The sequence below is a fragment of the Microtus oregoni genome, unplaced genomic scaffold (assembly GCF_018167655.1).
Source record: "Microtus oregoni isolate MIOR12 unplaced genomic scaffold, Mior012 000004F_ref0000308, whole genome shotgun sequence".
NCBI lineage: Eukaryota > Metazoa > Chordata > Mammalia > Rodentia > Cricetidae > Microtus > Microtus oregoni.
The window spans coordinates 23,494,500-23,509,349 of NW_024543063.1; the positions used below are offsets into that span (position 1 = coordinate 23,494,500).

The window sequence follows — 14,850 nt, forward strand, 5'->3', positions numbered from 1 at the left end:
TTCTCAAATTGTGCATGCAAATGGATGGAAATAGAAAACACTATCCTGAGTGAGGGAACCCAGACCCAAAAAGATGAACATGGGATGTACTCACTCATAATTGGTTTCTAGCCATAAATAAGGGTCACGGAGTCTACAATTGGTGAACCTAAAGAAGCTAAATAAGAAGGTGAACCCAAGGAAAAACATATAGTTATCCTCTTGCCTATGAGAAGTAGACAAAATTGCCGGGGAGGAAAGTGGGATCTTGGGGGTGGGGTGGGTTGGGGGTAAGGGGAGATGGGGAGAGAAAAGTGAGAAGGGGAGGATGGGGGGAACATGGGGAAACAGGATGATTGGGATAAAGGAAGGCTGGATAGGGGAGCACGGAAGCACAATTCTTAGTTAAGGGAGCCACCTTAGGGCTGGCAAGAGACTTGAACCTAGAGTGGCTTCCAGGAGCCCAAGGCAATGTCCCCAGTTAGTTCCTTGGGCAGATGAGGATAGGGAACCTGAAACGACCCTATCCTATAGCAATACTGACGAATATCTTGCATATCACCATAGAACCTTCATCTGGTGATGGATGGAGATAGAGACAGAGACCCACACTGGAGCACTGGACTGAGCTCCCAAGGTCCCAATGAGGAGCAGAAGGAGGGAGAAGATGAGCAAGGAAGTCAGGATCACGAGGGGTGCACCCACCCACTGAGACAGTGGAGCTGATCTATTGGTAGCTCACCAAGGTTAGCTGGACTGTGACTGAAAAAGCATGGGATAAAACCGGACTCTCTAAACATGGCGAACAATGAGGGATGATGAGAAGCCAAGGACAATGGCACAGGGTTTTGATCCTACTTCATGTTCTGGCTTTGTGGGAGCCTAGCCAGTTTGGATGTTCACCTTCCTAGACATGGACGGAGGGGGGAGGACCTTGGACTTTCCACAGGGCAGGGAACCCTGACTGCTCTTTGGACTGGAGAGGGAGGGGGAGAGGAGTGGAGGGAGGGGGAGAAGAATGGGAGGAGGGGGAGGGAAATGGGAGGCTGGGAGGAGGGGGAAACTATTTTTTTCCTTTTCTCAATAAAAAAAAAACTAGATGAGCTAAAATAAATAAATAAATAAATAAATAAATAAATAAATATAAATGCACATGTCTAATAATACTTCGCTATTGTATGAAATTGTTTCCATCTTTAATGAATAATAAATTTTTGTGTTTGCCAGGGAATTATTTCAAAATGATATTTATGCTTTACCAGTAACCAGTTGACTTCCGTGCCTATTTTACATACCTATATCCATAGAAGTCACAAAAAAATTCTTGAGAAAATTACTTCCCAAGTACAAAGTGTCTAAGAAGCCATGATACAAAATAGGTCATATAATCCAAAGATTGTGTCTCAGATGAAGTTCTCAGAACCATGCCATAGTAAGGCAATCTCCAGGTCTCAAGTGATGGCCACATGGTGTAACAGCTATGACAATGGATTGATGACAAGGACTTCACCACATTACGAAGACCTACATATTATCCCCAGCTCTTACAGAACTCCATGGCCTTGCCCTCCACTTGAGACTGTGTTCTCTAATCCGCCAACTTTCGAATGCTAAACCCGGACACAGCAGGAAGCGATATCTCACTGGCTCATCACACAGCTAACCAGGCACAATGAGGATAATGCGACTTCGAAGTACACGATCCAGCAGCATTATCTAAAGGCAACGCAAGAGGAACAGCAGCCTGGAGCCTGGAAAGGCTGCTGCCTCTTAAACGAAGCTGCCCAGAGCGCCATAAAGAAAATGTGTCATTCATTCATAAGGGGAAGAGAAGAATGGGGGAAATTAGGGCACTGCCCTGGACAAATGATGCAGAGCTTTATGAGTGTTCCCGAAATAGAGCCTCTAAATCAAACCCCATTATGCGAGTGGGGCCATCACTGTGCCCTGTATAATTTTACAGTTGGCATCGCTCTCTGCTCCTATTCAGACATTAATCTCTCACAGTTTTGCTGGCAGGGATTTACATATTTTCCCAATTCAAACTGGATGTATCTCACCTTTGTATTGATTCTGTATCCAAAACATAAAGCATCTCCAGAAGGCAAGTTCTATCCCCTTTTTCACGAGATTCCAAAAACTCTATCTTCAAATTAGGATGAAATCCTGATGTTACTATTACTCTCGCCTTACCTCTTGATGCCCCCTAGCCGTCCGCCGTAACTTCGGCATCACTAATCCAGTAGTGCCCTAACCAAGCTTCTGAAATGCTAAAGGTTCTGAAGAACACCAGAAGGAACAAGTGGGGAGATCAGAGAAATGGGAAACTTCAATATTCTGAACAAATGCTAATTTGTACAAGTACTTGAAATCCTCAGTCCTTGGAACTGCAGCCAAAAACACTCATAAGAAGAATGACGCTCCTGGGTGGCTCCCTCCTGTGTCCCTTCAGATAAAATCTATTCAGGCTACAAATAAGAGAGAAGAAATCACAGTGATGCTCTTTGAACACTTTTATAAGATGTTCAGCCTATTTTTGCCTGAATTTCAAAATTCAATTTCCAAATATTTTGTTCTTGCAGTTCATAGGAAAAGCCTAAAAGCAAAACAGCTTTTTAAATAAATAGCAAATAATCTATACATAATTGGGACTAATGAAGAACAAATAAAGGAAGTTGTACTTTTATTTAAATATTTTGAATGCAAAGGGTTCTGTCTGTCCATTTAATTTGCTCTTTTTGAAAAGAAATCCAGATTAGAAAACCTCCCCTAATCTAGGAGACAAATAGGGCCATTTGACTGCAAGAACTAGCATTTTAATGTAGACTGTAAGACTATTGTTTTAAGAAAAGAAAGACCTACAAGACATTGACATTTAATCTCGTGTTGTAAGTCGATCATTCCCACTGAATGTCATACTCAAAACAGCTCTGACTTCAATTTCAAAGTGTCTGTTCAAACACCCCTGTGTTTAAAAGCCTGTCTGTGTTTATTAAAGGCAGGCTACCAATGAACTAACTGAAAATAGTTGCATTTACACATCCAAATTTATTCACAGTAATAATAAACATTTTTCCAATGTCACAGATTCACTCAGGAAAGTACATTGAGAAACACATTAATATCTACATGCCGAGCCAGCAAGGCCGTGAAAAACTCTTAAGCAGGAAGAGACTCTTTCACTCAGGGAACAGATGACTGTATATGCCCATGTCAAGTGTGTGTATATAAATAAACATATATCCACACATACACACATAGGTATACATGTGTATGCATATTAATTAAATTATGTTTGAATTCTTGGACTAGACCTCCCTTATTCACAGGAGGGTATACATTCCAAGATTCCTAGTGGATGAATGAAGCTACAGGTGGAATTGAATCATGGATAAACTGGTTTTCCTTTCACATACATACCTACCATGAAGTTAATTTGTAAACTGGGACAGTAAGAGATTAAGCTTCATAATTAATACAAGGGAATGGATATTACAAGATGTTATAATCTCAAAGTACTCTACGCTTCTCTTTCTACTAACTGGAAACACTCCTGCCTCTCTCCTCGGTGAGTCTGAGCTGCCAGTACCGCGACTGCTGAACTGAGGGACTGTGGCCAATCAGAGGATTGTCACACCCCCACAGTCAAACTGAAGATCAAGGTGGCCACAAATGACCAACAGTTGGGTAGTGTGCACTCTATGTATACAGAGCACAAAAGGCCAGTTCCCATTCATGCACGTACTAAGAGTCCACCATGCCTCTCAGAAAGAAAGACGAGTGAAAATTGATCTATTCTTTACTTCTGGAATTTCCCAGTTAATATGTTTGGTCTGTTGTTGACTGTCTGTGGTAGTATTAATTACCAACCTGACAGATTCTGGAATCATCTAGAGCAGTGGTACTCAACCTTGGCAATGCTGTGACCCTTAAATACAGTTCCTCATGTTGTGGTGACCCCCAACCATAAAATTATTTTTGTTGCTACTTCAAAACTATAATTTGTTACTGTTATGAATCATAATGTAAATATATATGTTTCCCAATGCTCTTTTGTGGTCAGGAGCCACAAATTGAGAACCACTGATCTAAATACTTTCCAGGCTATGCTGTGAGAGATTAGCTAGTCCCTGGGCATGTGAATAAAAAATCACGTTAATTAGTTTAACTGATAAGTAGTGACCCTCTCTAACAATGAGTGCCATTCCCTGAGAAAATGGACCAGAAGGCCTGGGCACAATCATGGTTCTCTGATTCCAGACCGAAGACTCAATGTGACCCCACTTCAAGTTCCTGTTGACATGACACACTGTACCTTGAACTGTGATCCAGGAGAAAAGCCCTGTCTTCCATCAGTTGCTTTGATCAGATATTTTTTCACAGCAACATACACAATTTCTGTGAACAACTGAAGCAACACAAAGTGACGCCAGAGATAAGGAGAGTCTACCGAGTGTGTGTGTATGAGCATATGTGTCACCGTAAGTATGGATCTTTCAGATCAGTAGCAAAAAATAATGCTGTGTTCCTAAGCCATTTCCGTTCCCTTCTAAATGATTTCTCTATGAGTGAAAGTTAGTTTTCTAGTCTTCTAATTGTGAGCAGTTCTTCTGTTGTTAAGCATGGGTTGTAAGCTACTATTTGAGCAGCATAGTTGGCCTGCAGGTTATATGCTATTTGAATCAAAGATTGCATTGTGATTAAAATCTGAAGCTATTCAAAAACTGTTAGATATATAATTAAAATCTGCTTTCTACTTCTCTTAAAAAATCAACAGATCTGCAAAACAATGTGCATTCCCTCAAGGCAATAATTAGCTCTTGCGGGCTGTTGCCTTTCCCTCTACTGACCCAGGGCTTTCCTCTGTAATTGACCACAGTCTCTCCTTACCCCCAGGGCAAGATTTCTTTTCCAGAGTAAGTACCAGTGGCTTTTTAATAGTTATTTTATGTCTTCCTCAATTCACTCCTATCCATTACTTGGTTGACCCTTAAAAGCACTTGGATTTGCAATTGCAGGTGTAAAAATGACAAACACCAGGAACGTAGATAAAATTTTACCTTCTCATAAAGGAAATTTCAAGCATAACTGAATTAAATTGTTATGTTTAAATTATGAAAATTTAATAAAGAAAATCTGAGTTTAAAATATATAATCTTAGGGTCCAAGAAGACGCTGAAGGAAGACCCCAGACTCAAATAGCATGCAAGAACAAAGAGTATTTATTGCTACACCAGCACGTGGGGTCAAACAGCCGCACAAAATGGCGACAACCCTGAGAGGAGCGTGCAGGCTGCTTTCAAGCACAGCTAGAGAAATTTCAGGAACAGTCAGGTCATTTCAAACATAATTGGTGAAGCAGGCAGACGTTACAGTAGTATACTTTTATCTGGATGAGGTTCAATCTTATCATTTTTGGACATATTGAGCAAGTTTGGGCAAGTCCAGACATGACTTGGAATTGGGGGGCAGGGGTTTGCAAGATTTTTCCTTCAGACATTGTGGGGCTGTACATATTCTTGCCCTCATCTCAAAATGTAAGGGTATTTGTTGATACATGTCCCTTTGTTTAAGGAACTAAAACTTGTTTGTGCTTAAAAATCTGAAACCTGGATCCAGTTGTAAAATGGGTGGGGGGATTTAGAACTCTCAAAAGAAGTAATGACCTGAAAATAAGTTGATCCTTTGGAATCTTCTTTCGGAGACTTGCAGGGAGCAGCAGGGTAGTAAGCAGTCTGAGTCGTAATTATTACGTAATTATTAACATGCTCCCCCCACCCCCAGTACTGCACTCATTGTTCTATGGCTCCCAAGTTTCCACCTTAACAGGAATAAACAGACAGTTTGTACAGGCTCTGCGTGCATATCAAAAAGTACAATCTCTAATCCTTTCCAGCAGTTCTTTTCCAGCCTGGGTTTGTTTCCTTTCATGCATATGCTGATCAGCTCTCTACTGAATATTTAAGAGGGTCCCTGCAAGCCTTACAGAATGATTTCTCTCTGTGCGCTTCTCTTCTTTGTTTCCCCAGGTTTAACCTCTATCTCCTTAGCCAGAGGATGCTGAACACTGGGCTCTGACTGTTCTTGACCTCCCTGCACTGTGGCCTGCAAAGGTCTGCAAGGCAGTAAGCTGGCCAGTAGTGTGCCCTGTGTCACTGGGTTGTATCTCTTAGGGCTCGCCTCCTTCGTGGACAGTAAAGTCTGCAAGGCGATAAACTGGTCAGTAGTGTGACCTGCTTTCATTGGGTTGTTTCTCTAGAGGGATCACTCACTTCGTTGACAGATGGCCAGGGCCTCACAGATTGTTGCTCCATACTTTCCAAAGTTGTCTTATTACTTAAAGTGAAGGCTGCTCTCATTCCTGTTAACCCATGCTACTTGAAAGCAGAAATAAAAGCACAGAGCTTGCGTAGTTGTCTTAAGGTTTCTATTGCTGTGAAGAGACATTGTGGCCACGACAACTCTTGTAAAGGAAATACATTCAATTGGGGTGGCTTTCATTTTCAGCAGTTTATCTCCTTGTCATCATGGTATGACATGGTGGCATGCAGGCAGACAGTACAGGAGAAGAAGCTGAGAGTGGAGAAGAAGCTACATCTTGATCCACAGGTGATAGGAAGTGAACCGAGACTCTGTGCATGGCTTGAGCATATATGAGACCTTAAAGCCCACCCCCACAGTGACACACTTCCTCCAAAAATGTTGTACCTACTGCAGCAAAACCATGCCTCCTAACAATGCCATGCCCTATGGGATTATAGGGTCCAATTACATTCAAACTACCACAGTAAGCTAAATTTTATTCAGTCTAACAAAATACACCAACCCGAGTGAGAAAGAGTTACTTGCTTAGAGGAGAGTTGAAGAGCATGTTCCTGCCCAGGTGGACTGAGGGGCGTTATGCCCTCCATGTCCTTCAAGCCATGGCTTTTCTCCTTCTCTCCTTTATTTTTCTCCTCCAGGCAGCTGCTACATTTACTACAAAGCTCTCTTGGCTTTAAAATCCATTAAAACTAACTTTGTGATTCCACTGGAGCCCACTCTTAAATGACCTCTGTATCAGATGATGACCACTTAAGGACCCCAAAATTCCAGTAACAAAAGTACTCACAAAAATGTGAAAAATTTCAAATGAGCCCAGAAGTTAATTGGAGCAATTTTCATGGGTTAACATGGGAGAATCAGATCAGAAATAAAAATAATTAATAATCTGCAATAAAAACCAATGTTCAACACTAAATAATACTGATTTGGTGACAAACTTGGGGGGGGGATAACAGGGGAAGGGAAGGAGAAAGGAAGGAAGGAAAGAGAGGTAGACAAGGGGAAGGAAGGAAGTTGGTCCTACATAAGAGTCAAGACTTTACAAATACACATAAAACAGTAAATCTAAAGCAATCATTGAGCAAAAACCACAATTTTCAGACATGGGTCATTAGTGAGCCAATGTGATGAAAATCAGTTTCTTTCTATTGCTTTTAAAAATCTCCCCAGATGTGTCGACAAAGAAAACTACAAAACCTAGAAGACATTACCTACCAGTGACCATGGCAACCACCTCCACAATGAGACATTCTGACATGACTTGCATCTTGATGTACTGCAATAATGAGGGCACAGCACCATTTCAGGAAGATCCTCATTATCTAAATTAATAGCCTGAACTTAACCTTCACAAATTACAGATAAGCCCAAATCAGAGGTATTGTAAATAATAACAGCTAGGAATTTAGAAACACTTAAAGATCGTGAAGAAAGAGAATTTAAACAGAGTTACTCTATTATGGGGCTACAAAGCCCCTAGTAGACACCACAGGCTAACAAATAAAAAAGCCCAGAACTAAGAATGTGCTACTTTTTTGTATTTGTTGGTCAGGGTCCTCCAGTTGACCCCCAAATATTAGGCTATTTTCTATTTTCAATGCTCTTGGTTACCCTATGGAACTCGACAGAAAGACCGTATGGCTGAATCTGTCACATGCTTAAGTCACAGAATATGTCAAGTTAGTGCTCTCCGGGAAGCTTCATCCCTCCTAACTAGTGTTCATGCTGCTGGAAGGTGCTGTGAACACTGCTGGCATGCAAAGGTTGTCACCAATCTTATGCATCTGTGAGTAACCATAGTGACCGACAATGAATGCCTGCTGGTTGTCACAGTGGCACAAATGTCATGGAGTAACTAATAACTTCCTGATTGGATTTTAGGCTTGCTCTATAAGTTGAAATTCATATCTGTCACCATTATTGGATCCAAGAACCTGTGGCTAGTCAAAGCATAGGCCATAGGTGACAACCTATTACTATTATTCTGCTAAAGGGACTTGGTATTCTTAATAACCTATGATGATAGATTGGTGTAATTCAGACCCTCATCAGAGAAACTTCTTTATGGAGTAGATGGTGATGAATACTTCTGTGTGTCTAAGAGAAGCTATGATTTCATTAATTCTATGTTTTTTTGTGTGTTAATAAGTTGAAGGCAATGATTTTTTCAGCTTTCTATATACTAGGCAGAAGCCAGTAGTAAACTCTTATTTTTATTAAGTTAAAAAACAAAACACACAAAAAAATGTTTGCAACATATGCATCAAATTTCCTAAAACACACATCAGCATTGTCCCTCAGTTCCTTTATATCTTGACTTTTTCCAACTAGATACTTATATCTCTCTGAATGCCAGCCCATGTCCAGTGTAGTCAGCAACCCTCTCTCCGCCACCACTTTTTCTCATAGACATTACCCCTACCCTCCTCTCCAAGTCAATGCTGACTTGTCTGGGGACCTGCAACTTTCTTGAGGAATTACAAGTACTAAGAATACCTTCTAGGTGACTCTGAGCAACTCCTCCATTCCAGAGGAAGAAAGAGAATCCTAGAGAAGTGAGTGACCAACCCTGAGGTCATCTGTGGCTGAAATGTAAGAATTTTTCCAGACAGCTGATGGCTGCCTCCGTTCTTAATCAACATGTCCTCCTATGTCTCTTCTGATGCTTCTGTCTGAAGGACCAAAAGCTGTCACCCCATCCTTTAGAACTGGCTAACATACCTAATTTTATGATGTTATTGTAATTATACTATGAATTAGAAAGCATCAGAATTCCCAAAAATACTAGCTCTACTATACATCAAAATATTTGACTATGGTTGGGTTGTATATACTTCTCTGAGCCTTTCCTGCCTTCTCATAAAAATACCTTTCCCAGAAAACTAATATATGAGTGTGTATGTGTGTGTACCTTTGTGTGTGCTTGTGTGTGTGTGTGTGTGTGTGTTACTTTGTATCAACTGTCAGATACAATGTAATGGTTATAGCATTTACATTTCCAATTAATACTCTAACAAAAGCAACACAGACACATTTTCTATCCCAAAGAAGCTCATTTTATATCTAGAGTAGCAACTCACACACACACACACACACACACACGAGAGAGAGAGAGAGAGAGAGAGAGAGAGAGAGAAACACGGAGGGAGATATATACATACACATGTGCACACATACATATGCATATAGACACAGACATACACAGAGACATATGTAGACACACACAGACACACATATTTGGACACACAAGTATACATAGCATACATACATAGAGACATTCCCATACACACATATGCATGCACACAGAAACACATACACAAGTCTTTATCATTTCCCTTCTAGACAACTACTTTACAAATGTCTGGAAGCACAGGGGCAAACGTATTAATAAGAACTATTCCTAGGTTGTTGGACTGCTTGTAGTTTTTTCCCTCTTCTTTCTGTTAGTTTGCATTTCCTATTATTTAAAAAGCCACTGCACATGGATTTCAGGCCAAGTGTTATGTAAGTTATTTGTAACAATAGCAGCTGAGGCATAGATGAAGTAGATCCCATCCATGACATTCTTTGATAGAGCAGAGCTTCACAAACAAAAGGCTGCCTTTGAAAACCCAATCAAAGCAAGGGTGCAGGGAGAAAGAACATAGTGTGCTTATCTTCCTCCAAAAGAGTGAGAGATCAAGGCAGACACTCGGGGTAAATCTGAGTAAACATATATCTTTTTAAAATGAAAAGGACAAAAAACAATGCAAGCTTTATAAATCAGGCCAAATATGAGTTTAATATTTCATACACTTTCTCCCATTACCCCAAAGACTTCATTTTGGTCCCCCGCAAGGACAGCCCCAAGGGCACCTTCACATCCTGATCTGAAAGGCTTTGCCTCCTGGTGACTGTCAACCTGTCGCTCATCAGAACTCCACACATGCCCACACGTGCTATAAACACAAGTACGTTTCTCTTTACACACATTTGGTTTTCCTTCCACTTGGTTTGTGCTAGATGAGACTTGTATACAAGGCTATCAGGAATGAGCATCATTCTGACAGTTTGGAAGGAAACTAAAAATAAATTTTGTCCTTGGGCTTCAAGTGGTCAGGAGGGTGAAATGCCAGAGCTTTGGCAAGTCAGAGTGCACTCTGATAAGGGCTCAGGGGAGGGCATGGTTCTGCAAAGCCATCTCCGGAGGATTTAATTGCTAGACACAATGCCTTTGGCGGGGGGGGGGGGGGTCCTTTATTTAAAGTAGAAGTTGCCTACATTTCCAGGAAGAGCAACTCTCCTTTTTTGCTGACAGTCCTCTCAACTGCCGTCACATTAATTAGACTTCTCTGCATCCTCTCACCTTGCGGCCCAAGCAGAACCAGCTTCCCTTCTTGCCTGGTAACCGGACTTTAACATATACAATAATTAATATTTTCATGGCTAGACACCCCACAGTTCTGTTTACACACTGGCTCCTTTTCATCTCGCATCTTCACCAAGTGAATGTTTAATAAATAAGCAAGTAAACACAGGAGTCAGGAAGAGTGCAACCAGAATGGTAAAGGAGTATCTCTATCGCAAACGCAAACAATACCCAAGACATGCAATTCTCCATCCACTTGATCCCCTTCCATCCTAGAAACCACCTTGACGATGTGTTTGGTCCAAATTTACAACCAAACACAGATTCACTGCGATGATCCTGACTGAATGCTCCATGGGGACTATAAGCGATGGCTACGATATGAGATCTCACAAATCCCCTCTGACAAGGCAGGCTCTTTGGTAGTACAGAGAAGCATGCAGAAGGTGCAGGCTGATCTGCAGCAAGTCTTTCTTAGCTGTAGCCACAGAAACAGCTCCCTTTATATCAGTGAAAAGCTCAAACCACAGTAGCGAGAAAATGAGGAAGTGCACCATCTGCGCTTCCTGTTTTCATGGAGCACTTCAACCAGGGACACCTCAGTTGAGAGTCACCCATTTTCAGAGGTTATTCATCCTCATCTCTCAGGTTGTTTTCATCACAAAGCATAAAGACAGCATGGAGCCAGCACTATTGATGCCCTCACCCGTGCACCTAAGACTCCTTCCAAAGCCATAGAAGAACGTATAATTTTTATGTTTATTTTTATAGATATTTTTGTAATTTTTATATATAATTTAATTCACATCCCTGGAGTTCTCAACCAATGGATGAAAAAAATGAGAATATAGATTCCCACCTCAGCTACCAGGCACTTCCATTGGTTTAGCTCTGAGTTGGGGATGGTGAGTTTTTGTTTGTTTGTTTATTATTGTTTTACCTTTCATATTACTGAGTCATTTTCTAAAGATAGCACTCCCCACATCCCTACAGCAGCTAGCTTTACAGCACCCATTTCATGATGTCTCCTGCCATCCACTTCCTTCATCTGAACGGTGCTTCCTATTGTGAACAAGCAACTATTTGCTCTCAATCCTTTATCTCAGGGATGACTTTAGGAAGACCCCTGAACTAAGACATACCCACTGCCTCTTCTTCCATTTTAATCCAGGCTATTAAAAATTGATTGTGGGGCATTTTTTTACCTATGTGACATACAGCCCCAGTATCTCTGTGTTAGATAAGGTAGGAAGAGAAGCAGGTCTCTTACAATCAGCTGAAAGATGCTGTAGAAGAAGGGTAAATGAAAGAGCCTCAAGGCAAAAAGGATGGATAATGGCATTTGACTCCTGAGATTGGAATCCGCTCTGTAGAAGGACAAACGAATCTATGCACTGTTCCTCAAAGTTCCTTATATGATTTGTTCCTTCAGTTGGGCCTTCATGGACACTCTTCTCCCCCCAGACACCTCTTCACCACCTGTGAAACTGAAATACTACATTTATACTCTACATATGGTTTTTTTCTATGTTACAAACATTTCCATTATAAATCCCAAAATACCTCTCATCTTTAACCAAGCACTAAAATTTATACCCTTTGAAAGTGCATTAAATAATAACAACACAAGTAAGGAACACTGAAAAATACCAATGGGGACTAAAATAACAACCTATATAGACAGGAGAAAAGAGGTCAATTTAGCGGTGACTTATTTGATACACCTACTGTCAGAGAAGACCCCCTCCCAGCGCAACCAGTAAACTGAAAATCCAGCTGCCATGCTGTGATGAATTGCAAACATCCCCACGGGGGAGACATAGATAGGGATTAAGCAGGATAGCCCATCTCAGGTCCTAACCAGCACTAGATCCAATTCACAGCCAGAGAAAAACATTTTGAAAAGCTGCTCTTCCTCTAGAACACCACCAGCTCTTGAAACTCCGATCTTGAAGCAGACCACAGATTCCAAATGAACTGCTTCAGCTGCTCTCGGGAGTCCTGAAGGGTTCTGGCGCAATAAGTTATTGCTCGCTGCCCTAAGTAACCAACCTTGAGATTAATTTGAAACACACCAAAAACAAACAAAAACCAGAACATGCTTGTAGATGTCACTCAAAGTTAACCATCTCACATGGGTCCACTACATATTTGCATCCCCGTCTGAAATAGACTTTGTTCACTGATGTTCACATGTCCCACAGCCTAAAGCTTGAGCAAACAATTGTTGGGAGGGGGGGGATATTCAATCACACTGTGAAGGCTGCCTTTGTATTTGCATTAGTTAAATAAAATTAACCCTGGGTCAGGAGGTCAAGTTAGTGGCTAGTGGACAGAAAGTAGTCATAGAGCATTAAGGGCATTTGGAAGAGATAGAATGATGCACTGGAAGCATCAGGGGGGTTGGAGTGGTGCAGATTCTTCGATTGGTGGAGCAGAAGGATGCTCTCTTTTGGAGACACCCAGCAAAGAGAGTAGCTAAATGTTACTCAGCCTCTCTGAGCTAGCAGGTTTTCACCGCAGCCTTTGACTCTGGAGTCTTATTTATAAATAGAATGATAGAGATTTAGTTAAAGCTACATTTAGTGGCAGTAGCAGAGCTGGTGCTGTGGGGACAGAATTTCCGTCAGACTGTAGCCTGAGCAGCCAGGCTGCTGCTAGAGCAAGCCAGTCAGGAATTGCAGAGTTTCAATTGCTAGCCAAAGCAGCTGTAGATTAAAGCACACTGGGCCAAAGTTAAAACAACAGGCATTGGATAAATAGGGAGTTGGTTCTTAAGTGACCAAGTCACTAATTAGGAGGAAAAAAGGTCCTTTTTTTTCTTGTCAAAAACAATTTTTTAAACAAGGTTACTCTGGTTAATGATCCAATTAACTTGTAAATAAAACCATCCTAGGTTTCCATCAACAAGAATACCATATTTCCAAGAAATAGGAAAAATGATAAATACATCCACATAATAAGCAACTTTTAAAAACTAGATCAAAAAGAGTATTTTAGAACATTACTGATTGAAAATACTGGGTAGGCAAACAGATTCAGCTCTGTCTGAAGATAAAGAATCATGACATGAAAGAAATACACACCCATCCTGGGACACATGGATGATTTCTTAAACTGCACTGGTTTTAAACATTAATTTTTTTCTCTAAAACATGTAAGACTCTTCTTGTTGATCATGGCTTCCACCCTTCACATTCAATCCCATGCTGACTGGGAACATGACCCGCGCATCTGTGATTTAGAATCTTTGGGGGGGATTATTTTTATGACACCATTGAAATTTGCTTGATTTGCAGCTACATAGGTGGATAGGTGGAAAGTCGGGTACAGCTTCTCCCATAAAATCCCCTACTGATTGCAACAGAGTGGGTGAGAGCCAGGGGAATTCTGTGACTTATTAAGATGGATTTCAGCATCCCGATGCCTGCTTCCTTCCATCTCCTGCTTCAAACACAACTCTGGCTCCCTGAACGTATTCCAAAAAGTAACATCTTTCAAGGCAACAAATTGAAAACAGGTGCATAGTTAGCATGTAAATTTAAAACAACTTTTACATTTCCTTAGTTGCCTCCAACATGCTCATAAAAATCTGGATTTCTGCAGCTAAACCAAAGTTCCCACAAACTTTCAAAAGCCAATTAGCAAATTAAATTACAAACAAGAAAGATAAAGAAACTTGACTTCCCACCAGCGAATGGACTTGGTAAACAAACCTTAAGTCCACAAGCCAGTCAACATTAATTGGTTCCATTTGGCTCAACTCAGTCACACACCCAGCTGACTTTGCCCTGCAGGCATATGGTTTTCAATTCCTGAATCCAGCATGCAATTGCCAGTGCAGCCTTCGCTATATGTTATTTCAATTAGGTAGCCAAGTCCCCACATTGAAAAGCTAACATTCTAGAAAGTCTCACAAACCCTTACTGATGCTGATAATGCCAACAATACTTAATAGTACAAGATCTTTCCCTGTCATTTGCTGTCATTTCATCCATTATGGGTGGATGTCTGTCATCCATTGCTGTTTCTGTATTAGTCAATCACACCAGGATGAAGAGCAAGATACTACATAAGACTTAGAAACCAAATATTTAATTTATATGATATTTTCTGTTTTTTTATTTTCTTTGATCAGGCAATCAATAAAAGACAGCAAAACTATCTACCACTCACCAGAAAGAACTTCTGAAGAAACA

The 14,850-nt window shown here is 40.9% G+C and overlaps 1 protein-coding gene across 4 annotated transcripts in view; it reads right to left on the reverse strand.

Annotated features, from left to right (window-relative positions):
- The window catches only part of Pid1 (phosphotyrosine interaction domain containing 1), a 228,138-nt gene that overhangs the window by 122,118 nt on the left and 91,170 nt on the right, over positions 1–14,850 (reverse strand). The window contains exon 2 of one of the 4 annotated variants that reach the window (XM_041650609.1): positions 7,519–7,579. The exons of the other annotated variants lie outside the window; for them this stretch is intronic. The gene's annotated coding sequence lies outside the window, so the exon portion shown is untranslated. The remainder of the gene's footprint in view (positions 1–7,518; positions 7,580–14,850) is intronic. 4 annotated transcript variants of the gene reach the window in all.